General features: G+C 35.9%; 1 non-coding gene across 1 annotated transcript; it reads right to left on the bottom strand.

Moving 5' to 3' along the window:
- Positions 1-4,059: 4,059 nt before the first annotated feature.
- LOC111757105 (small nucleolar RNA SNORA2/SNORA34 family) lies at positions 4,060-4,196 on the bottom strand. The gene has a single exon (XR_002791488.1). It is a non-coding gene; the product is annotated as a small nucleolar RNA SNORA2/SNORA34 family (small nucleolar RNA).
- Positions 4,197-26,566: the final 22,370 nt, after the last annotated feature.

The following is a 26,566-nucleotide window of genomic DNA, read 5'->3' as shown; positions in this document are numbered from 1 at the left end:
TTATAAAGTCTGTGTAAACCTGTGTCAGTGAAAAGCAGGCCTAAAACCAGGGAATCATTTGGAAGCTTGCTGTGAATGTTGGATACGCAGATAAAGGACCCAGATTCCTCCCTCCCTGATTTAAATCACACCAGGGTGCCCTTCCCATTTTCAAAAAGGCAACAGTAGCATATGAAGTGGCAGGAATGGGAGGAGGGGTGCCATGTTAACAGGCTGGTTGCCCTCAGGATGAAGTGGTTAGCTTGGGAGGACACCACTAGGTAAACAGGGAGAGCACTGAAAATACTGTCCCCGTCCACTGTCCACTGGGGAGCACAGGGGCACAGGGAGGTGGGCGAGAGGGTGCAACAGCTGCTAGCCAAACCACAGGCTACCTCCATCTGACAGATGGGAAAAATGAATGGGACACTTCTCATCTGTTTGAGTACCATTTATTAAATGATACATTATTTCCCACACGTTTGAAATTACATTTTTATAACATTATTTTCTCAGTTAGGTTTTATATAGTCAATACTTCCTGAAGTTTACCTATAGATTTACCAGTACATTTTCTCACCATTTCTTCAGGCTTTCTATCTGGCATCACCTTCCTTCTGATGGAATACATCCTTTAGAGGCCTTTTCTTAAAGCTTAAAATTGTCTGTTTTTCTTTACTATCATGAAATACTTGAGGCAGACTAATTCCATCAAGAGATAGGTTTATTTGGCTCACAATTCTTGAATTCAGTGGTACAAACCTGGCAGCAGTTCGGTACTAGCAGAACCTTGTGGTATATAGCAGGAGCACGGTTGGAGGGAGAGAGCTGTATCACCTGAGCAATTCAGAAGTCAGCTGGCTCTTAAACCACTTGCTTGTCCAAGATCTCAAGGGTCCCCTGGAAGCTACTTTAATCTTTTTTGAGAGTGTACCCCCTTTTAGTTTAAGGACTTCCTAGCAGGCCTCACCCCTGAAGGATGGTCACACTGAGAACCACTCTTCCAACACATGAACTTTATGTTTGCTGGGGAGGGCTTCAGTCATAGCACTGGTACTCACGGATGGTTATCTACAGGTTTGATTATGTGTAGAAATCATTTTTTTTTTTTTTTGAAAACCAGTTCACTGGTTTTATTTGATATCGGTGGTTATTTTTCTTGGAGAATTATGATTCTTTTTTTTGTATCTCATTATTTTCTATGTCTTGTTGTTACCGAAAAGTAAGTTGCCAATCTAATCATCACTCCTCTTAGATGTGTTGTCCTTTCTTTTGTCTGTGTTTTTCTGTCTTCCTGTTCTTCAGTTTTGCAGAGACGTGTCTGACAGTGAACTTTTTTGGGAGCGTGGACTATTTAGGGTTTTTGGATCTAATTTATCAATTTGGTAAAAACATTCATCTTATCGGATAATGCCTGTTCTAAATAGGACTCTATTGTACATATGTTAGATTATAATTTTTATCCTGGCTCTTTTTTGTCATTTTTTAAAATCTTACTAGATTTAATTCTGGATAATTTTTTTCTATTTATAGTTTACCTCTTCTCTTTTTAGTTGCATCTTGTCTACTGTTTTGTTTCTCCATTAATGTTTTAATTTTCACTTAACATCTAATTCTTGAACTCCATTTGGTTCTAATTCAGTATAGTTAATAGCGCTTAATGGACTTTCTGTTTTCCAGATTTTTTGGTTGTTCTGTTATTTCAAAAACTTACTAAAATATTTTATTTTCAGTACCTGAGAATTTCATTACTTGAGGTGCTTGCAGATCTTTTCTATGGTCCATTTTATGTTTCTCTTTGAAGGTACTATTTCCCCCTCCTTGCATATTTATTAATATTTTCATCGTGAATTTTTTGTAGGGGGGGTACCAGGGATCAAACTCATGACCTTGTGTTTGCCAGGCAGGCGCTTATACCACTGAGCTAAATCCCCAGCCCCCAACTCTTCATTTTCTTTGGAAATTTTCTGGGAAATATTGAGTCCGAATTGCAGTTGAATTCCTCTAGATGGGATTAGCATTGGCCTCTGCCAGTTTTTTTGTGGAACTGTAAACCTTGGGCCACTTTAAATTGAATTCTTTGAATTCTTTTTTTTCACGGATGGTATGAATTGGGACCTTACATTTATGTGAATACTAGTTTACTATTAATTATCTGGATTCCTCCCCTCTTTTTTAATGCCAATGTGAAGCCAGATGTGATTTTGTTGTCCCTTTTTGCTCAATGAGATTTGTTTCTCTGCTGGGACTAAGGAGCCCAACTTTTTAAGTAGTTTTAAAAAAAATTATGTTTCTCAGTTTAAGAAAATGTGATACATTATCTCCTGCCTGTTGAGAATCATGCAACTTTATTGTGGAAGCTTAGGGCTGTTGGGGTTCATCAGAAACCCTATGGGAAAAGCCAGTACTAGAGGTGGCTCAGTCTCTGGGGTTGTTACTTTCATTTCAGTTTTGGACTCTGAATATCTTACTGTTTTACAGGTCAGTCTTTCTGTGAGTTCGTTTTATTGATTCATTTATAATTAATTCCAATGTATTATTTCAACTCTTAGGGATGTTTATTGATTCACATTCACCATGTTGCCATAAGGGAAAATCTCAGACATCTTTATTTCCTCCTTAATCTTTTTTCCTTGTAGTTTTTGGTTTTATTTTGGTAATAAGAAAATTCAATGCAACTAAAAATGAGGTATTCGGATTTTAAATGTTAAATGGGAATATTTAACTCTTTTAGAAATAATTTCTTCTATAAATTACAATAAGTTTTTTTTTAAGCTAGTTGGGTTTCCAAGCATTCTTTTTTAAAATTTAATTTTGTTTTTTGGTACCAGGAATCCAACTCAGGACCTTGAGCTTGCCAGGCAGGTACTTTGATGCTGAGTTATATTGTTATATCCCTGGCCCCTTTCCTAGCATTCTTGATAAACTTGGCATAACTTTATCTTTTAAATACTCATTATTTCCTCATTAATTTTATATTTTTCTATTGTAATTTGAACACATAATTTTGAATTAAAGATGGAGTGCATCTTCTACTAGTTCAGTCCTTGATGAGATTCTGTTTTTCCTGGTATATAGTCATCATTAAGACTGTAATGCTAGTTGCCTGAGTCTGTTTGTATTTTTACTATGAATAGTGTTCATTGAGAGAGACTGATTCCAGGGCCCCCAAGGATTCCAAAATCTGTAGGTGCTCAGGTCCCTTATATACAATGGCACAATATTTGTATATATCCCTCTCACTTACTTTAAATCGTCTCTAGGTGATTTAAATACCTAATGCAATGCAATTGTTATGTAAATGATTGCTATTCTTCATGATTTAGGAATAATGACAAAAACATAGGAGATGCTCAATACAGATACAATTTTCTTCCAGTGTTTTGATCTGAAGATGCAGAACCCATCAGTGTTGATGTGGGTGAATGACTTATGATGCAGATTGTAAAGTTTATAAATAACAGAAATGTATTTATACAGTCCTACAGGATAGGAAGTGAAAAATCATGGTTCAGGCAGACTCCATGTTTTATGAGGGCCTGCTTCTTTCATGGACGGTCATCTGTTTTCTTTTTTATTTTTCTTTTTATTTTAAAGGGAGTAAAATTAAACACAGCAAAACAGAACAAAATAGGACATAAGAAAGCAATGTAAGAGATATAAAAGGCTAGACAACCTGAAATCTTCACTATCTATCATATTGTCTTTTGTTTTCTTCTAAATAGTTGTCCATGTCTTTACATACAGAGAATTCATACAAAACAACATAGTATAAAACTGATCTGAACTGAATGAGGAAGGCGTTTTAGGTCTTCAGAATCAGACAATAGGGAAGCCATTAATGGCTGTCGCAATCTCTCGTTTCTCTTCAAAATAGCTGTCCATACTTTCATGTATATTGAAGTCCAACAAAACAAAACAGGCGGGGGGGGCAGGGGGGAAGAGGAGTTGCTTGGTTTCCTGTTGCTCCAGGTCCCAGCATGACATGGGTCCCAGTAAACACCAGTGGCTCCCATCCTGGGCCGCCATAGCCTGCCATGCTCACAGCTGCTCATAGGGGTGGAGTGTGTGTTTGCTTCAAGTTGTTTCTTTCTAATAAATTGACCATTTAACTGCCCAAGTTCTGAAATGGCCAACAGACCGTAGAAAGAGATCTCTTTAGGCTCCTGCCTGAAACCAACAGCATCAGGAGGCTGCTGGCCTTGATTCAGGGCCATGGTCGTCTGTTTTCTATGTTCCCATATGACAGATGGGGCAAGAGACTTCTTTAGACCTCATCTACAAGGACCAACAATTCCATTTGTGAGGCTCTGCCTTCACTACCTAATCACCTCCAAAGGTCCCACCTTTTAATAGTATATCCTTGGGAATTAGGAATTATGAATCCTGTAGGGAGGGACACAAGTATTCAACCAGTAGCATGACTGGTATTTATTATTTGGGCAGAAACATGAACCTCAGTAGCTTCTTTAAATGGTTCTCATTGTATCAACATCATTAGTATACCTGGGTGAAAGTCTAGTGAAATAAAAATGGAAAATGAGTGCATTATTTCAGGTAAGCTTATTGAATCTCTAGAGTTTGATGGGAGAACACACATAATGAGATGCACTATTTTTCAGCTCTTTATTCCTTGGGAAGGGAATAGTATTTACTGTGGCATTGTTATGGAAAGTTCTTAGCACTCATGATTAATAAGCATGCAGAACTGCATTTATAGTATTTTATTCATGCCATATTCTGGCATGAAGGATATTTACATTTAAAAATGTTAAAGATATTTTAATAAAATATATTTAGAAAAACAAGTTGATGAAACTTCTTTACTCCAAGAAAGTCTTTCAGATTGCTTTTGAAAAAGATATATTTGATCTTTTTACTCCTAAACCATCAAGTTATTTTAAGCTTTGTCTAAGTTTTCATAAGAAGATATCTTTCACAGATGGAAAAGCATTATAATATTACCAAGTACATTTCTGTAAAGTGAATAGTACTTGAAAGTATTTATATTGTGCTACTTTGATACAGTGAGTTACTTTAACACAATCTTCTGGGTGCATATGTGGGCCTGAAGGTGGATTTTTCTCTACTGCCAGTGGTTATCAATGAAAGATTTTCAATATTGACTTTGATTTTGCCTGAGAAAGTATTTCATACATCATTCTTGCCCTGAAGAATCACCTAAAATATTTACTTATACAGTGCTCTACGTGCATTCTGGTCCAGATATAGGGCTCTGTAGCTTCCTGGCAGAAGCATGGGCCACACAGTCCACACTGCCATGTGTTTCTTCCCTTGGATTACAAGGTCTGATGGATCAGTAGATACTAGTGTCCTACAAAGTGTCAAGTGTATAGCTGACATTCAATAATGTCTGTTACATTAAAAAACATGTGTAATATGTATAGCCATCTCCTTGTCTCTTCCTTTCATCTCTGAATAATAACTGAAGAAAGATAGATCTAAAGATTTTCATCATTTTTAGCACGAATTTTCTGGTCAGAGGGTGTTTTAAATTCTGATTATCTTTTATTTCTTAGAAACTGACTTTCGATTCTAAACTCATATTTGGCTAGTAGGAATTTCTTTTTATGCAATGAACTTTGTTACTTTTTAAATTTTTTTTAGTCCTATTGGATTCTACACATATTTGTCATACATCAAGCATTGAATATCCTACTCTATGATGTAAAGAGTTCAAGAATTGATCTTTTCTAATTTATGTTTTAAAATTGGTAGATAAGAACTGGTGATTTCTTACTGTTTTTTTTTTTTTTGTAGTTCTGTATTACTTGTACCCTTACACTGCTTTGTTTTGTTTTGTTTTTTCTCTTTTTCCTTTTATTTATTTATTTATTTATTTATTTATTTTTTTTGGGTCTTTTTCATTTTTATCGGTACTGGGGATCGAACTCACGACCGCCTGCTTGCAAGGCAGGTGCTTATGCTGCTGAGCTAAATCTCCAGCCCCTCTCTTTTTCCTTTTAAATAAAATTAAAACAAAAAAAAAAAGAGCCACACCAGAGGTGTTGTGATGAAAAGTGGGCATATGTGTGTCATGTAACCTGTTGTAATTAAAGCCGCAGGGGCAAGGGACACGCCCTTTTTCTTCCTGTGAAACTTTCTAGGAAGGAAAGGGTTACAGTCTTTCCAGGTTTGCTGAGTACTAAATGAATAGTTATTTTGCACCTGCTATGTTCCAGGTGCTGTGCTTAAATGAACCCATTTATAACTGTTTTCTCATTGCCAGAGATAGATAGACATTCTTAGAGCAATGTCTGGCATGTAGGAGAAACTCCATAAATATTTATTGTGATTATTATTATTATTAAATTACTCTCTTATTATGGGAACACACAGACCAATTTGTATTGATGTCTTACTTAACTAGATTATCAGTTATACCATGATTACGTCCCAAAGGACCAGACTAAGGATAACCAATTTAGAATGAAACTCTAGGAACTGTGTGTCAAGTTATTATTTCAAAGAAAATCTGTTCACCAAGAAGATCAGCAACCCTTGGTACTGAGCCAAAGAAGTAGCTCCAGGGGAAGCCTTGTAATAATTGGAAGTTCCTTCGGGGCTATATGCAGCAGGAACTGAGTGAGGATCTTAATGAACAGTATCATCCTGCTCTATTAATTTCTTCTCAAGTGGTCAGGACCCCTCATTCAGTTGAGACTGGAGACATCAGCATGTGCCCTGCTTTACTGAGTGCCTCTCTCTGTTCCCTGCTGCCCAGCCCTTGTGCTATTCTTTGTCCAGGTGGTTTAATATGTGTTAATGTGTTTATTATATTTGTAGTGGATTGACAGCTGGTGGCCAACTTGTAACACCCAGATGAATTGAATTAGCATGGTTCTGGGTGTGGAGGGCCTATCTGAGGATTGTTGCCAACAACATAAAGAGGAGAACTGGAAAGGAAGAAGCAGTGGTATTGATTCTCTTGTTGCCATTGGCTCTCCTGGAGGAGCTTGCCCAGCTCTTTCTTGATGTGAACTTGGCTACTCTCATTGTCAGAGGAGCTTAGGACCTTGTTGTTGCTGAGAATGGCTGGAGTTCACTTTTGGGGAGCTCCTGTCCTTACTTGAGCATCACTATCTGGCTCTAGAGGGGAAGATGTATGCTGTTCAATCTCCAGGAGAAGCTTGTCACACTGGCTTCCTGATATGAACTCAGCTGTTATCATCGGAGGAGCTCAGGATCTCCTTGTCATTGAGGATGGCTGTGGTACTTCTCAGGGGAGCTCTGGTCCTTACCGTCACTTCCTGACTTCAGTGCAGAACCCTCAACTTGCTGGCACAGACGCTTAATCCCACAGACTTTCTGGCTTCTTCCCAGTATAGATCCATGAAACAGACTTGCATGAGACACTGTCATGGACTCTAGCCCTCCAGTGGCACTCATGGGGGCATTGTTATGGGCTCTAGATCTTCAGCTGGACTCATGTAGAAGATTGCCATGGAATCTGGGCCCTCAGCTAGATTCTTTGGGGTCTTTAGTGTGTGGACAGATTTCCTGCACTTTTTGTGTTTGAGTCTTTGGGTGACTATTATAACATAATTCAATAAATTTTGTGTCCTATATTATACTGTCTTCCTTGAAAACCCTAACCAAAACTGTTCTTACTATTCCTCTCCCAGAAGCTGCCCTAACTTATTCTGGAAGAGATTTTCCTTTCTTTCCAGACTACAAATTGAAATTTTAAGGCTTTATTCAGCTTGCGATATTGGTGTTAATATCTAGAATCTTAATTTATGAGTCTCCTGCTTTGATGTAAAAGTTTTGATTCAATTTATGTGCTTGCCACTTTAATATGAATATTTTACTACTGAGATCCTGCCTTGAAAATCATGCTAATGTGCTTAACTGTTAGGAATATTTTAGGCATGTTAACCTTGATTTATAAATTGAGATCACAGTAAAAGAATAAGATTCCTGTCACCTGTTGTTCATTTCTATAGTACCACCCATATCATATTTCTCCTAAAATGTGCATTCTCAAGTTTTCATTGTGAACTTTGAAAATGTGCCACGCCTTGCCTTTTAAAAAATGCCTTTGAAATAAAAAAACTCCAATCAGTAGACAAAAACTTTATTAATCAGTGATATTTTTTGGCAGGCTCAAATTATACAAAATTCTATAGAATGCATATCAATTGTAGCATGTAATCTTTCAGCATTTTCCTGCACACTTCCAGATTATCAAATTTTCATGTCTCTTCCCCTGTCTTTATTGTCAATATTAAGTGCTCAATTTGGTTGGATCAATTATTGATTGCACATTTACTATGTATTAGTTGTATCTTTTGTCCTCTTGTAAACTAAAAAGCTTGCTGTCTGAACCACTCATATGGCACTGGTTGATGTATTATGATTATTTATGTTTAAGTCTTATCTACTTAACTCTATTTTAATGTTTTAAAGTTTAAGGAAGTATACTTTTCGGTTTCTTTCATATATAATGCCTATTACTTACATACACAATAGGCAGTCAATATATATTAGCCTATTGGGTTAACTAATCTATGTAACAGCATTTATCCCTGGCTCATACTGAACTATGTATCAGATTGGTAAATAAAACATAAAATTATTAAATTTACTGGTGAATAAAAATTTCTAAATTTGATATATTTGAGGAAAAACTATTAGACACACCAAATAAATACTGGACAGTAAATATTTGGCAAATTATTCAACTGATGATTCACATGGATTTATATGTTTGTAATTTTCTGAAATTAGTTTATAGTCACAAAGGACTGTAGTGATTTGGTAGAAATAATTGGCTGGGGGGAAAGTACAGTTGGGAGTAACTAGAAATGATAGATTAAAGAATAATTTTTCCTTGGCTGTGTATGTCCTTATAAGAGATGAAGATATTAGAATGAACTAGAGGTAGAACTACATTTTTCTCCTAGCTAGAGGAGGTGCACAGGTGGCTGGAGCATCATGTGCTAGGAGGAAAGTCAGCCAGCATGCAGGTTTAGGCTCTACCAGGTGAATGACTCTCAACTGACATCTTGGAGACGAGGAGGAGGCTTCTGGTGCAGAGGAAGATGAATCCTGGAAGCCTGAGGAGACCCAAGATATAGTCTCAGTAGTGAAGATGGAGTCAAATCTGAGGGGAGGTCACTCTGGTTGGTATCTGGCCCAGGGATTGCTTACTTTGTTTCTTGTCTTAGTCACTACTTTTGTTTCTGAGTTAAGACACCCAACACCCACAGCGTAAGGAAGGGGAGGTTTATTTTGGCTTATATTTTTGCCCATGGTAGGCTGGCTCCAAGGCAGGAGCAAATGACAGAGGGACATGATAGAGAAATGCTACACTTAGCTTGGCAGACAGGAGTCAGGGAGAGTCAAGGGAGGAGCAGCAAGGGATACAGCACTTCCAGGTTGATCCTAATCTCCTGTTTTCAGGCCTCACCTCCTAACACCCAGTCACTTATCTCCCCATTATCCAATCACCTTCCAAAGATCCTGCCTATGATTCCATGAGGCTTAAAGGAGAGCATCTAGATATAAACCATAATGCACTTTAGTGTGTGGGAGAGTTCAATTCTTATTTTTTCCTAATTCTTTTTTTTATCCTATGTTCAGATGTTCTGAAACCTGATTTCACTGATGGATGGACACTGTAGTCCTCCAATTTGAATTGAATCATCATATTCAGAGTAGGTGGCATCAGTAAATGAGACTTGATTCATGCTGAAAAAATTATTGTCAACTTCCTTTGTGCTGAGATGTGGATGTATTGAAGGGTGATGCAATTCCGCATTATCATCCATTCACTCATGCTCACACCTTCACTCATAGTTTTTAAAGCTTGAAAAGTTTCTTCGGTCAGACCTTCAGTTGCTGCATATTTTTCTTTGCAGTTGAATGCACTACTTTTAATTTTTTTAAAAAAACACAAGCTAAAATTAATTTTTCATTTTGTAATTATAGCCAGTACAAATCACACTGGCTTGTGAGGTTTGCTGCATTGCAAAGTCTCCGTCCTTCCACTTTGGCTTCCAGCAGCAAATACAGTCATCAGCAGGTTCTTTCAGAGTCCAGATGATTTCCTGTTCTAACTACCCCTGTCCTGGTATCAAGCCTTTGGCTTTGGAATTTTCTTTCTGCTTTGCTTTGTACTTGGGCCTCTGCCCACTATGATTCAGATCACTCTATTCTGTTCCTGACTAGTGATTTTTCTTTTACTTCTTTACTTGAGTACGAGCACCACCCCTTCCTGGAGTGTTCTCTGAAAATGACAAAGATTAGTTATAATACTGACAAACTCAATGAATACTCAGACAGTGCAACAAGTACACAACAGGGAGTGTAATTTGAAAACACTTCTAGATCAGGACCTTAAAAGCTCACTTGTGATGTCCTCAGGCTGATTTCTAGAGAAAGGAATTTGTTTTGTCTTTTAGGCACTGTCTGTTTTCTCAGATCTCATTTTCTGCCCCCTTACCTGCTCTTTCTCTTTCACTGGCATTGGGACTAGTTATTTTTTTCAAAGAAGTCCTGCTGCCAAGTGATTTTGAAGACTGATTCCCACCAGGAGACTGTACTAATTACTATAGTACAACATCAGCACATTAAAGATTTCCAAAATTATGTAATATGGCATATTACAGGAGATATAATCTACTTTTATTTTTGACACAGGATCTCACACTGCAGTTCAGGCTGATCTGGAACTAACTGTGTAACCCAGGCTGGTCTTGAACTCATAGTGATCCTCCTGCATCAACCTCCCAAATACTGGGATTACAGGCATGTACCACCACACCCAGCCTAATTTACTTTTAAAGCATTATAAAATTGTCTTCATGCCAACCTGAAGGTCACATATTCTTATCTATCCAACGCACACCCAGTACACTTGCCCTTTACTTTCTCCAGAATCCATGCATTTCCATGGAGGTGGTTGGTATTTATATCCATGAATAGAAAAGGAAAAGTACTCTGAGAATGAACATTAAACTTGGGCATGTAACTCTGCCATATAAACTTTGTCATAAAGCCCTGGAGATAAGTATATATTTCTGGCAGGGCAATTTTACAATATCTTCTCAAATTCAAAATGTACTTGGTGCTATTTCATTCATTGTTTCCCCCAAGAATGATGAATGAGAACATTTGATTAGCCAAAAGACTGACCTGAGACTATTTTTCCTTTAAAAGATTGGAAGTTGTCATGGGAAGGTCCAAGTCTTCTCCTTCAGGGAGGTGACTTTCCCACAGATGCGGTTTTGCCTCTTTCTGCTTATCTTTTTGTTTACTGTCTCTGTGAAACTTTCCACTTGTCCATGGATTATTTTAGTAGGGACTAAACTAAGGAAAGAAATTGCCACAGCAATTGTCTCTTCTAAATCTTTTATTTTTATTTTGTTAACTTTTTTTATTTTAAAAAGTAAAACAGAAAAAAAGGAGAGAAATGATATAAAATTTCAAAGTGAAAAAAGTAGGGATTAACAGTAGTTAATACATTGCACATTGTTATCTCAGAACTAGTCATTTAGGTTACAAAATCTAGACACAAAAGTGATCAAACGGTAATAGCACAAACAGTTCTTTTGGATGAACTAAGAGAGATTAGTTATCTATCTAGCATACGTCTACCTACATACATTTATACATGTTTACCAACATACGTATATATAATCTTTTCATTTCTTTCTTTTTTCCTTTTCTCTATCCCCGTAGTTCTGTCCCTTTGAGCACTTCCTTTCCCTTTCATTATTACAATATCTATTGTATATTTTGGATCTTGTTACTCTTTCAGATTTTTAGTTTTTATTATTTTTAACACTAAGGAGACAATATGATATTTATAAATGTGAGTTTGACTTATTTCACTTATGAGTATGGTCTCAAGTTGTCTCCATTTACCTATAAAAGCCTCAAGATTATTTTTTGTACCTGAGTAATATTCCATTGTATAAAAATACCATTTCTTTTTTATCCATCCCATGGTTGGTGGACAATTGGGTTGTTTACAAGATTTAGCTATCACAGATTGTGTTGTTATAAACATGGGGGCATATATATCACTGTGACATGACATTTTCAATTTTTATGGTAAAATTCCCAGAAGAGAAATAGCTGGATTAAATGAGACTTACAATCCTAGTTTTTTGAGGAATCTACACACTGGTTTCCCCAGTGGCTGCACACGTCTACACTCCCACCAACACTGGAGAAGTGTTCCTTTTTTCACCACAGCCCCATCAACATTTGGTATTGGTTGATTTCTTGATGGCAACCATTCTTTATGTAGTTAGATGGAATCTCAGTGTTAATCTATATTTCTCAAATGACCAGAGATGTTGAACATGTCTTCGTGTATTTATTTGCCATTTATATATCTTCATCTGAGAAATGTGTGTTCATTTCAGATGCCCATTTTTGGATTGGGTCTTTGAATTTGGGGAACCTGATGTTTTTGAGTTCTCTATATGTTCTCTAAGTCCTTTGTCTGAGGGACAATTGGCTAAAATTCTTTCCCAGTTTTTGGGTTTTTCTCTTTACTCTGTTGGTAATTTCTTTTGGAGGGAAAAAAACCTTTTTAATAAGAAGAGATCTCAGTTGATTATTTGAAGTACTTCCTGTGAAGTTTGCGTTTTGTTCATGAACTCTTGGCCTATCCCTATGTCTTCAAGATTTCTCCCCACCTTATCTTCCCATATATTTCAGCGTTTCTATTTTAATATTTAGATCTTTGATCCATTTTGACTTTAGTTTAGTGCATGGTGATAATTATGGATCTAGTTTCAGTCTTCGCTATGTGGAAAACCATTTTTTCCCAGCACTATTCACTAAATAAGCTATCTTTCTTCCAGTGAGCTTGTTTAGCCCCTTTGTCAAAGATAAGGTGGCCACTTGTCTTTGTAGTTGTATCTGCATCTTCTATTCTGTTCCATTGTTCCTCAGTTTTTTTTTTTTGCCAGTGCCATGCTGATTTATCACTGTAGCTTTGTAGTATAATTTCAAGTCAAGGATTGTGATGCCTCCTGCTTTGCCTTTGCTGCCCAGGATTGCCTTTGTTATTGCAAAAATTCTTTTGTTTCCAAAGGAGTAAGTTATGTTACTGGCATTTAGATCAGAATTGCATTAGGTCTGTAAAACAGTTTTGGGATTATGACAGCTTTTACAATGTTGATTCTTTCCAACCAAGAGCAAGGGATATCTTTCCATTTTTTAATATCCTCTTCAATCTCCTTTTTTATAAAACTAGAGTTTTTAGCAGATGGGTCTTTCACATCCTTTGTTAGATTGATTCCTAAGTATTTTATTGCTTTGGATGCTATTGTAAAAGGTGTCATTTCCATAATTTCTGTATCAGCGAGTTTGTTGTTTGTGTACAGGAATGCTGTTGGTTTTTGAATACTTACTTTGTATCCAGGTACACTGCTAAAGTTGCTTATTAACTCTAGTAGTCTTTTGATAGAGTTTTTGGGATCTTCTATGTAGAGTATTATGTCATCTACAAATAGTGATAACTTCTTTTCCTATCTTTATTACTTTTATTTGTCTCTCTTGTCTAATTGCTCTGGCTAGTGATTCCAGAACTATATTGAGTAGGAGTGGTGATAGTGGACATCCTTGTCTTGTTTCTGATTTTATAGTGAAAAGTTTCAGTTTTTGTCCATTTAATATACTATTGGCTTTTGGTTTGTGATAGATGGTCTTTATCAGATTTAGGTAGATATTATCTATTCCAAGTTTTTGTAGGGTCTTCATGAACAAGTGTTGGACTTTATCTAAAGCTTTTTCTGTGTGTATTAAGATGATCATATGACTTTTGTCTTTGGTTCTGTTGATATGGAGTATTACATTTATTGATTTGCATATGTCAAACCATCCCATGGGATGCCTGGGATAAATCTCACTTGGTCCTGATGTATAATCTTCTTGATGATTTGCTGCATAATATTTGTCAATATTTTATTGAGAAATTTTGCATTAATGTTCATTAGGGAGACTCATGTATCGTTCTCCTTTTTGGTTGGTTCTTTCTCTTGTTTTGGTATCAGAGTAATACTTGCTCCAGGAATGATTCATGAAGAATTACTTCCCTTTAAATTTCATTGAAAAGTTTGAGGAGTATTGGCATTAAGTCTTCTCTAAATTTCTTGTAGAATTCAACCATGAATCTATCAGGACCTGGGCTTTTCTTTTTTGCTAAGTTTTTAATCAATTTTCAAGGTCAGTAGCTGATCTTGGATTATTCAAAATTGTTATATCTGCTTGATTCAGCTTTGGTGACTCATATGTTTCTACAAATCTGTCCATTTCCTCTGTGTTTTCCACCTTATGTGAGGAAAAATTTTCAAAGTAGGTATTCATAATCTGTAGTAAATTCCCTCTTTTCATTCCTTATTGCATGAATTTGAGTTTTTTCTTTTCTTTTTCTTGATGAAGTTGGCTAGAGGTTCATCAATTTTGTTTATTCTCTCAAACAACCAGCTCTTTGATTCATCAATTTTTTGTATTGTTTTCTTAGTTTCAATTGCATTAATTTCTGCTCTGATCGTTATAATTTCCTCTCTTCTCTGAGCTTTTGGCTTGATTTGCCTTTCTTTTTCTAGAAGCTTGAGGTGTAACATTAGGTTGTTTGTTTTTGCTCATTTTGTTTTCCTGATGTGAGAATTCATTGTTATATAGTTCTTTCTTGGGACAGCTTTCATTGTGTCCCACAGGTTTCGGTATGTTGTGTCTGCATTTTCATTGAATTTCAGGTATTATTTAATTAATTTTTTAGTACCAGGTATTGAACTCACAACTTAATGGTTGTCAGGAAGGCATTTATACTGCCGAGCTAAATCTCCAGCTCTTACTTTCTTTTTTAATTTTACCTCTAATCCATTAGTTGCTCAAGAGGTTGTTATTAATTTCCATGTGTTTATGTAGGTTTTATAGTTTATTTTGCCATTAATTTCCAATTTCAATGCACTATGGTTAGATTATATGCATGGGATAATTTCAATCTCTTTGCATTTACTTAAAATGTTGGATGGGCTAATACATAGTCTATTTTAGAGAATGTCCTATGTGCACTGAGAAGAATGTGTATTATGATGTGGTTGGGTGGAACACTGTAAATATCTACTAAGTTCATTTGTTCATAGGTTTAATTCAGTTCTGATATTTCTTTGCTGACTTTTTGTCTAGTTGATCTATTTCTTTGTGACAATGGAGTATTAAAGTCCCCTACTACAACTGTGTTTGGGTTTTCATGTCTGTTAATATTTGATCCTATATTTTGTGCCTAAATATTTATTATGATTATTAGCTCTTCCTCTTGATATTTTCCCCTAACAAGTATTTAGTGACCTTGTTTGTCTCTTTTGATCATTTTCGTTTTGAAGTTTACATCATCTGCAAACAGAATAGCTGCCCCTGCTTTTTCTGGGGTCTTGTCATATGGAATGTTGTTTTCCATCCTTTGATTTTTAGTCTACGAGTTTCCTTTTGAGTCAGATGTGTTTCCTGTATACAGCATATTGTTGGATCTGTTTCTTTTCTTTCTTTCTTTCTTTCTTTCTTTCTTTCTTTTTTTTTTTTTTTTTTTGGTACAGGGGATCGAACTCATAACCTTGTGCTTGACAGGCTAGTTCTTGTGCCACTGAGCTAAATCCCCAGTCCCTTGGATCCTGTTTCCTGATCTATTTTATGTATTTTTTTAAATTAGTGAACTGAGGCCATTTACATTGATGGATACAACGGATAGGTTCTGGTTCAACTTAGTCATGTTGTTTTCCTGCTGTTGGTTTCCTGCTCTCCCACCTTGTTTAATTATTTGTCCTGTCTGGAGGTTTCTTTCTATTGTTGGTCTGGAAATTGTAGTCTTTTTTATCTCTCTAGTATGTCTTTCAATAGTCTTTCTAGGGTTGGTTTGGTGTACATGAATTTCTTAAGCTATTCTTTGTTATGGAACTATCGAATTTCTCCATTAGTTTTCAAAGAAAATTTAGCAGGGTACATCAACTTGGGTTGAAAGTTGTTTTCTTTCAGTGCTTGAAACACTTCACTCCAAGCTCATCTTGACTTGAGGGTTTGTGCTGAGACATCTGTTGTGATTCTAATAGGCTTTCCTTGCTAGGCGAATTGTATCTTTTCTGTAACAGCTTTTATGCTGAATTTCTGGGATCTTAATTATTGTAGGTCTGAGTATAGATTTATTTTGATTATGATTGTTTGGCACTCTATAGCCTTACTGATGTGTATATCAGTAATTCTTTCCCCATGTTTGGGAAATTTTCTGCTGTTACTTCTGTGAATAGTTTATTGATGTGATTGGCATTGACTGCTGCATCTTCATTGATGCCTATTAATCTTATATTGTTTCTCTTTGCATTGTCTTGAAGCTTTTGAATTCTCATTTCATGCTGCCTTGTTATTTTTAAAATTTCTTTCCTCTCATGACCACTAGTTATGATCCTGTCCTCAGGGTCCAAAATTCTATCCTTATTATCATTTAAATGGTTTTGCCAGCTTTCAATAGAATTTTTGTCTCCTGGATATCTCTTTGAATTTGTTTCATGCATTCTACTTCTTTTCTCTATTGTTCATTCAAGGTTTCTATTGTCTTCCTGTGCCCCTGTACTTTTTTAAAAATCTGTGTCTTCTCTAGCTATGCTGAGCAACTCCTTTATTAAGGTTGTCATTTCTGTCTTTATGTGAGAGATTATTTCTAATCTGGTTTTCTCTATAGCCTCATGGATTTGTTTCTTTATTTTACTTGCTTTCTTTTCAGAAATTTCAGATGTATGACTTTTAATGTCTTCTATTTTGATGTCTCCTGTACTTGTTCCTGATGAACTAGATGTTTGAGATTATATTTTGCTTTTTCATTTTGTCATTTTCACCTCTTGGGTTAATATTTTTTTTCTTTTCAAACCTGCTAGTTTCAATTGTCTGTCATGTATATCTTAGGGACCTACTGTGTGGTTAATGTTTGTCCATTTGCTGGGCTCCACAATAAAGAGAGAGGCCAGTCACCTGAATTCCTCCTGCAGGGCCTATTGGATAGGCCTTATATTCTTCCTAAGCTGACTAGCCTAGCAGCATTGATATAAATTAAATCTTAGTTTCTGTTGTTGCTGTAGCTTCAGGCTGTCCGATGCTGCCAGATCTACCTGGCAATAGTGTGCACCTCAGCTGGGAATGTATCATGTCACTGGGTGTCTTTTAGGTCCTTTTGATTACCTCCTGGTTGAAGGAGGCCTTGTCAGCACTCTTTTCAACCCACCTGATGTTCTCTGTATGGAGGAAGGACTCACCCACAGTCTTGCCAGCCTTGCCAAGGCCCTACAGCTCTGGAGGAGTCCATTGCTGCTCCTGTTTACCCACTGAGGTCCTCTATTTGAGGGGGAAACTCACCACACTGTCACAAGCCCACTGAGGTCCTTTGTGTGGGTGGGGGATTGCTGAGGCTCTTACCAGCCCGCCAAGGTTCTGCAGGTGGTGGAAGGGATTGCTTGTTTTCTGTGGGCTGCTGTGGTCTTTTGGGTGAAAAAAGAGGGTGACAGATGATTCCACTGGCCCCTGGGTCCATGGAGCAAAGTGGGGGTGAGGCTGATGACCTGCCCCTCCCTATGTCCATAGAGTGAGGAGAGGGGGCATCTTAATGTTTTTATTTTGAATATTTAAATATAAACAGCAGTGGAATAGTAAAATATGCCTTCCTGTAACTACTAGTCAGTTTCAAAAGTTATTGACTTTTTCCAGTCTTATTTTGTCTGTACTATCCCAGTATTTTTGTTTTTTTGTGACATTTAGAAGACATCCATGACATTGCATTATTTTACTCATAAATATCTTAGTATATTTATAATAGAGAAGAACTTAAAAGTACCACTGCATCTTAACAAAGGTTGCAGTATATTATCTGATTAATTATTCTTTTAAAAAATGTCCACTTTTGCCTCCTAAATGCCTTTTTTACAGCTGTTTTGTTTGAATTAGGATGCAAATAGGATCCGCACCATTTGGTTGCTATCTTTCTGAAATTCTAAAGTTTCTTTTGATTTCTTATAACCTGCTGCCCCACTTTTTCATCCCATTTACTTATTAAAGTAACAGGAACATTTTTCCTGTAGCGTTTTATTTTTTATTTCAGAAGTTGACTGGTTTCATCCTCACAGTGTCATTTATGTTAACTTTAGTTGTGTGTTTCTTAAAGACTGGAAATTTGATCCAGAGGATGAAGGATATTTAGATTCAACTATTTTGGTAACAAGTAATTCACAGGAAGTAAACTATAGAACAACTGGTTGTTTCACTGTTAGTGGTATTTAAACATTGATTGGTGGGTTCAATCAGTGTGAACCAGACTTTTGTTATAAAGTTCACCATCAACTTGTAACTTGTCTTAGAAACTATTATAACCCAGGTGCTTTATTCATTGGCATTTACAAAGAGGAGTGGCTTGCCAATTCACTTATTTCTTCTGCATTATTGCTGCAAACTTTTCTATGAAGAAGAACATTTCTTTACCAGCTGATTGTTTTATAAAGGCATTTAACAATCTATGTGCAGCATATTATAATATTGTTCTTGGCAGTGTTTCTCTCAGAAGTGGTGCTGAGGGCCCTTCCTAGGCTATGAGCCTCATAGAACACATGCGCTATTTCACGGGTCTCACCCTGGACCAGTGAGTTCCCTCTTACTACTATACTGCATTTCCATGCAATCTGCTTTTATAATAAACTGGGACATGAAGTAAAATACAGAGCACTTTGAGAAAAGAGGCTCTCCCAGACAACACACGAGGTAGAATCTTATCAAAGTATGCTTTCATTTTTGAAGATTATCTGCATTCATTTAGTTGCCCTGAAATTCTTGACGTAGGTGTTGCAGCCAGTTCTCACTTTTTGCTATTTTTACGAATTTTCACGGTGTTACTCTATTAAATAGGTAGGATATGAACTTTGCATAGTTATTTAATGCTGTCTAAAAAGTTCTCTGCTCAGGAACATTGGAGCCGAGCCTGTCAGCTTTCTGCTTTGTGATTTCTCTATGTAGGAGGACTTGTTTTGCAGTAGGCTTGTGAAAAGGCCTTGATCTGTAGTTAAAAAGAAAATTTATTGCTCTATTAAGGAGTAAATGTGACTCACAAGCTCATATTCTGTATAGATGTGAATAGAAAATAGAACAAAGACTCTGAAGATAGAAATGCAACTGCTGATTTCCTGAGTTCCTTGGGAAAAATAAAATTTTTCCTTCAGAATGGGGCAATTAAAATGTATTCTTTACAAAACTAGTCAAGTATTTATCAAAAATTTTCACTGGTACATTGAAAAACATTATATCTAGATATTCAAATGTAAACTCCTTTCCTTGAATTCTCCTTTACAGTAGGATGGAGTTAAAAGAGTTGCCAAAGACTTCTTCCCCAAGAAGGAGAAATATTCTTTTCTACTACTGAGTCTATTTTGTAGGGCTTGTTATGCAGTGAAATTGAATCCACCTTGACTTGCTTTAGGACAGCTTTTAAATTGTGAGCCCATTAAATATTTATGCATTTGTCTACTCTTATATTTGATTTAAATTTAAAAATTATGAGAAATTTGATTTCTGTGATCTGTTTTTATATATTCCTGTGAATTTCTTTACGTTAAAATTTAATATGAAGTTGCAGAGGGTTGATTGTTCTTTCCTTCCTCGAACAATAACTCTTACCTTGAAAACATTTGATCAAAATAAGCATCTTGTTTTCCAGCTGTTTTTTCCCCCAGTCTCCTCATCTGAGGTAGTAGGAAATGCATGAGAAATGAATGTGACCAGAACATGTTTCAGTTTCCAAATCCTGACCCTAACTTTGAAACTTTTAGGGACTTTTTGAAGTAGAATCGTTGGCAAGAAGTATCCACTGCTGTCGACATATTCATGGGCTCAGGCTCCACAAAGCTTTGAATAAATGATGTCTGCTGGTGTTTTTCATCTATGTATTCCCTGGTAGATAAATCCTTTTGTTGTTATGGCAACACGAAAGTGGAAAAACGAAATTGTTTCCAGGTATTTTCAAAATGTAAAACTTCTTTTTCTACTCCTTACATTTAAAAAAATTTTATTTTATGAGTTTGTCAATCCATTGGCATCACATTTAGTAAGGGGTCTTCATCTTTAAGAATTCTTGATAGCATCTGCCCCTAAGAACTGCAAGTTCCTACAGTAGAGAAACTTACATTGAAAATAGCCAACATCTGACACCTTGAAAGACAGAGGCATGGGGTGGAATTTTTTCTGTAAAAATTGTCCTTTGATTAATAAAAGTCAATTTTCTAGAGCATTGTATTAATAGCTAATTGTATATTCCTAAATACTTAGTATTAGAACTACAGTATGTAATGATTGTTCACATATCCTACTCAAAGAATTTTCCCATCCTTTTCCAAACTAAGCTTTCCTAATTTCACGAGCTTTATCTCTGTGTCCCAGACAGTAATGTGGAAACAGTAAGTATAGACAGTTTAAGCAGAGTCAGAGTCCGTCCAGGATGGGTGCTTATTGTGTCATGAACATGAGGTCATACTGTTTTCTTTTTCTCTCAACTAGTCTACACTAAGTATAAATTGATTATATTGAAAACAATGTGAGAGGTTTATACGGGGTGTTGCTTTCTGTTCTCTTTGACTATTCAGCTGATCCCAGATTCAGTTCATTTTGCATTGTAAAAGGTTGGATTGGATGCACTTGTAACCTCAAAAATTTTGTTTTAATTCAAGGGCAAGTCACTGCAATTAGTGTAATAGACATTATATAACATATTAGGAAAGTTGTGCAGTGTGTAGGTAACTAGAACATCTTTTTATTTAAATAAAAATAATTTGGAGACCTTTTCAAATAATACTCTTCTCTGGGTTGAATTCAGCCAGCATATTCAGATTGAAATCTTCAGAAATATTTGAATGATTAAAAACTAATTAATTTAATAAAGACATAATTCAACGAAAAGTGTCAGTTATAAAATGGAGAAGTTCTAGATAGGTAATATAGAACACATACAGTGATTGCTGCTCCTGTGGGCTGCTGAGGCCCTCTGTATGTTGTCACAGCTGTTTGCTGTATAATTTATAGTAAATTGCACATATTTTAAGGATATAGCTTGATGTCTTAGAATATGTATACACAAATGAGTGATATGGTGTGATTATAATCCTCTTAAGGAACATATGTGTCATTCTCAAAACCTAATTGTATAATCTTCCCCACATCACTATTGAGAGATAACTGCTAAATTTTGTCACTATAAAATGGTTTGAACATTTTAGAATTTTATGCAAATGCAATCATAATTGTACCCTTTCTGTCTGGCTTATTTTAATCAGCATAATTATTTTGAATTAATACACACCAAGGTATATATCAATAGTTCATTTAAAAATTCCTTAGCAGTATACTTTATATATATCTATGTTAATTTGTTTAACCATTTTATTTTTTCTAGAAATTTGGATTACTTGTCATCTTTGGACTTACAAAAAAATCACAGTAAATGTAAATGAAACTGCATGCATAAATGTTTTTGTGTGGTTATAGAATTTCTTTTTGGGGGCGATAGATACCCAGAAATAGAATGACTGGATCACATGGTAGAAATGTGTTTAAATTTTAAGGAATTGCCAAAATGCTTTTCAGAATGGTTGCATGATTTACATTCCTATCAGCAGTCTTTTCAAAGTTACTATTTTTCCACATATTTGCTAAAACTTGATGTGGTCAGTCTGTCCAATTTCAGTCATTCTAAGACATCTGTACCACTTATTTCATTGAGGTTTTAATTTGCATTTCCCTAATGACTGTGGTTTATTTGCCATCTATCTTTTCTTGTGTATGTTCTAATCTTTAACCATTTATTGCCATTTTTATTGAGTTTTGAGATTTCTTTGTATATTCTGAAGACAGGTCCTTTATGGATGAGTGATTTGTAAATATTTTCTTTCTGTCTATGGCTGTTTTTTGTTCTCTTAGGAGTCTCTTTTGAAGAGAGCCTTAGATTCAAAGAAGTACAATTAATTGGTCTTTTTTCTAGGTACATTTTTCTTACGATTTTGTCTCAAAATTGTCTTCTCATAACCCAAAGATTTTCTAATATAAATTTTATAGATTTAGATTTTACATTTAAGTTCATTGTTTAATGAGGTATGAGATATGATTTAAGTTCATTTTTTAAACATGGGTTTCTAATTCTTTCAGTACCATTTGTTGAAAAGTCTATGCTTTGTACATTGAATTGCCTTTCCATGCTTGTAAAAATATCAGTGGATCACTCATGCGTGTTGGTGACTGGACTCTATTCTGTTCTACCTGCTTGTTTATCTGGATGCTCACATCACACTGACTTGATTGTTTTGGCTTTGTATTAAGCCTTAAAGTATGATAGTCAAAGTCCTCTAACTGCTCTTTAACATTTGTGGCTATTCTAGGTATCTTTACTTTCTACATAAATTACATAATTGGCTTCTCAAATTCTACCAGGACACTTCCGGGGGTCATGATTGTGTTGACCTTATATATCAATTTGGGGAGAATTAACATCTTAACAATACTGAGTCTTGGGATCCACAAACACTAGCTCTCTCTACCTTTTAAAAGTTTTGAAAAGTATCATTTCTAATGATTAGTTAATACTTTATAAAATGCTATTTCTTCCTGAATATTGATCTTGATACATTCACTTTCTTTTCTCTCTCCTTCCCTTCCTTGAGCTGGTGTAGGTTTTACATTGCATCTGTCTTCTTCCCTTCCTTCCTTCTCTCCCTCCCTCCTTCCTTCGTTCCTTGCTCTCTCCCTTCCCCTACATTCCTCCTTCCCTTTCTTTCTCTATCTCTTCCTTACTCCCCTCTCTCTCCTTCTCTGTCTTTTCCTCTTCTTTCTCTTCCTCCCTTAATTCTATAGATATATTAGAATTTTTTACATAAACGATCAAGGTTTATTTATGTTTTTGATACTAGGGATTGAACTTGACCTCACGCTTTGCCAGGCAGACACTGTGCCACTGAGCTGTATCAGTGGCCTGATCATCGTTTCTTTGGATAAACAGTTTTTCGTCAGTTAGAAACTTCTGTGTAATATTCAAAGATATCCTCATTCCTGATTTTAAGGGAAAAGTTATATTTTTTATTGCTACAGAATTTACAAAAGTTGCCTATTCCTGATGATAACAGTTATATTACATTTTCGGAAATTACTAACTTACATTAAATAAAAATATAGTTTTGAAACACATTTTTCTATAATGTATAGGAGTGATAGAATTTTCCCCTTCAGGATGTAGCTGAGTGCATGTAAATATACACATTTAGAAAGGCGTGATAGTAATTCTTTGCAATATTATTATGCCTTTTTTAACTTAAAATTTAAACAGTGTGGCAAGGAGCTGGAGTACTATATCAATAGTGTGGTTTTTGTGGTAGCTGAATTGAATCGGAGTTGGACAGAAGCATTGATTCTTAGGAGACTGATGCAGCTTGCTTTATAACATTCAGATTCTTCTGCACAAGAGACAGAAGGTTTTCCAGCTCTACAAAGCTTCTTTGCTAAATTACATACTTCAAATACTGACCATGGTAGCAGACTGTGATTTGAGCTGAAGAAAACCTACTTAGTTGTGAGCTTTATGGGAAAACCCCACATCACAAAATTTATCTTTGTCCTTGGGCTTTTGGTGTCCAGCTGAGTTCAAACATTTACTGAGGAGCAGAACAATATTTTCTTCATATATGCCTTCCCCATCCTTGTAACCATGGAGGTTGTCATTGAACAAGGAGGATTTCTGCAGCAGTCCTTGAAAAGAGTTTCTTCCCCAGAGGATAAAGAAGCTCTTAAACACATCCTGCTTGAAATTTCTCATATCTCTCATATCTACTTGAAATTTCTGTTAGTTCCAAAAGGATTATTTAGAACACTATCAGAGATTTCCAAGGAACCATAAAACTCGCGTGTGATACAGTGTGCACATCATTCCAACTTTTGGAAACCAGCATATTGTGTCTGAGACTGTTAATGTAGGGTGTGGATGTCTCTTACACAAAAATTTAGCAAAACAGCTTGTACTCTTTCCTCTCCCCACTTCTACTCAGGGCTTTATCTCTCAGCTCGTCTTCATCCTTCAAATCTCTCTGCACTTGTCTTCTGATCCAGGGTCCGATGACCTACTTTGTAACACAGTCGCACCTAACCCTCCCCTTCGCACATATTTACAACCTCTATGTTAATACCTGGACTTACTTGAATCTCCTACTGACCTGTACTTTCTGTGAAGGCCTTTGATCCACTCAGTCCATTAATCACTACAGCACCAGTACCCAGTAGCAGTGCCTCCCCCAGAGCTGTCACTGAGAGACAGTTGTTGCATGAGTGTGTGAATGGATAAAACCACATAGAGAAAACCTGGGATGGGTAGCAGTTTTTCAGTTCCCAAGTAAGAGTTATAAAGTTTTACTTATTCATGGATTGAATTAAATAATCAGTGAAGGACCGGAGCTTAAAAAGCAAGCAAAGGAAAAAAAAAATCTAGGGGTTTAGAAAGAGAGGAAATTATCCTTGGAATTATGAAGGTTATGGAATTATTAATTCCATACTATTAATTTTGGAATTATTAATTCCATTACTAATAATTATGGAATTATTAGTAGGATTACCTGTCTGGGATTGGGAACTTGAGGTATGATTTGCTTTATTTTGTTTTATAGAAAAAAGGTAAAACAAAAATTTATAGGAAGTTAGTAGAATAACAGTTAATATATTACATGTTATCTTTGAAGCAGTTCCTCAGTGCACAAGTCATAGACAAAAAAATTTCTCCAACTGATAGTAACACGCACTTCTTTTTTTCATGAACTAAGAGATATTAAGAGAACAGCTGACTTCAGTTTTTACCTTTTCTCTACTGTCTTTTTCTTTCTCCCATCCTAGTTCCATTTTCCTTTTGAACAATTTCTTCCCACTTCACAATATTTATTGTACATTTTATACTTTTTTTACTCTTTCAGTTTCTCTCATAGGAGACAATGCAATGTTTACACAAGTGAGTCTGATTTATTTCACTTATGAGTATGATCTCAAGTTGCATCCATTTACCTATAAAATAATCTATTTTGGGCCTGGAGTATAACTCAATGGCATAAGCACCTTCCTGGTAAGCAGAAGATCCTGAGTTCAATTCCTGGTACCAACAAAAAGTTTTAAGTTTATCCTTCTTTATGGCTGAGTACTACTCCAGTGTATAATCTTTTTTTATCCATTCCTTAGTTAATGGGCATTTAGGTTGTTTCCAAGATTTATATATTACAAATTGTGCTGCTATAAACATGGGTGCACATACATTGCTATAGTATGTTTTTCATTCTCCTGGCAAATACCCAGAAAGGGAATAGCTGGATTGAATGGGACTTCTAATCTTAGTTTTTTGAAGAATTTCTGCCATGATTTCCATAGTGATTGTACAGTCTATACTCCCACCTCTAGTGTAGATGGGTTCCTTCTTCCTCACAGACTTGTCAGCTTTCGTATTGGTTCATTTCCTATTGCCATTCTTTCTGGAGTGAGATGAAATCTCAGTGCTGTTTTAATTTGTGTCTCTCAAATGACTAGTGATGTTGTTCAGTCTTTCATATATTTATTTGATTTTCATATTTTTTTCATCTGAGAAGTGTGTACTCATCTCAGAGGCTCATTTTTGGACTGGGTCTTTGAGAATTTTTCAATTCTTTGTATGGTCTATATATAAGTCCTTGAGAGAAAAATGGCTGAAATTTCCCCCATTCTGTCAGTTGTCCTTTCTCTTTGTTGATTTCATTTGCTGTGCAAAAAATTTTTAATAAGATGAGATTGCAGTTGTTGATTCTTTGAAGTATTTCCCATGCAGTCTGTATTTTTTCCATGAGCTCCCTACTTACACTTATTTCTTCAAAGTTTCTACCTACTTTCTCTTCCAGTCAATTTAGTTTTTCTGTTTTTGATATTTAGATCTTTGATCTATGTTGATGTTAGTGTAATGGATGGTGATAAATGGGTCTAATTTTCATCTTTTGCATGCAGAGAGCCAGTTTTTTCCACACCATTTATTTAAGAAGCTATCTTTCTTTTTTTCTTTTTGTCTTTTTGAGACAGTGTTTCAGTACGTAGATCAGGCTGGCCTTGAACTCACAGCAGTCCTCCTGCCTCAGCCTCTCAAGTGCTGGGATTACAGGCACGATCCACCGTGTCTGGTTTTGAAGCTGTCTTTCTTCTAATGAGCATATTTGGCCCCTTTGTCAAAAATAAGGTGACTGTTTGCTTTGTAGTTGTGTCTGCATCTTCTAATCTGTTCCAGTGGTCCTCAGGTCTGTTTTTTTTTGTCAAAATTATGCTAATTTATATCACAGTCCTTTTGTAGTATAATTTCAAGTCTGGAATTGTGATGCCTCTTGCCTTGCCTTTGTTGTCTGGGAATGCCTTTGCTATTCTATGTCTCTTCTGTCTCCTATGAACTTTAGGAATGTTTTCTCTACATCTGTGAGTTATGATAATGGTATTTTGATTGAGATTTCATTAAACCTTTATAACAATTTTGGTAGTATGGACATTTTCACTGTGT

The sequence above is a fragment of the Cavia porcellus genome, unplaced genomic scaffold, assembly GCF_034190915.1.
Source record: "Cavia porcellus strain 051 isolate PalLab524CR breed Dunkin Hartley unplaced genomic scaffold, mCavPor4.1 scaffold_1, whole genome shotgun sequence".
NCBI lineage: Eukaryota > Metazoa > Chordata > Mammalia > Rodentia > Caviidae > Cavia > Cavia porcellus.
This window is presented reverse-complemented; position numbering and strand designations above follow the sequence as displayed.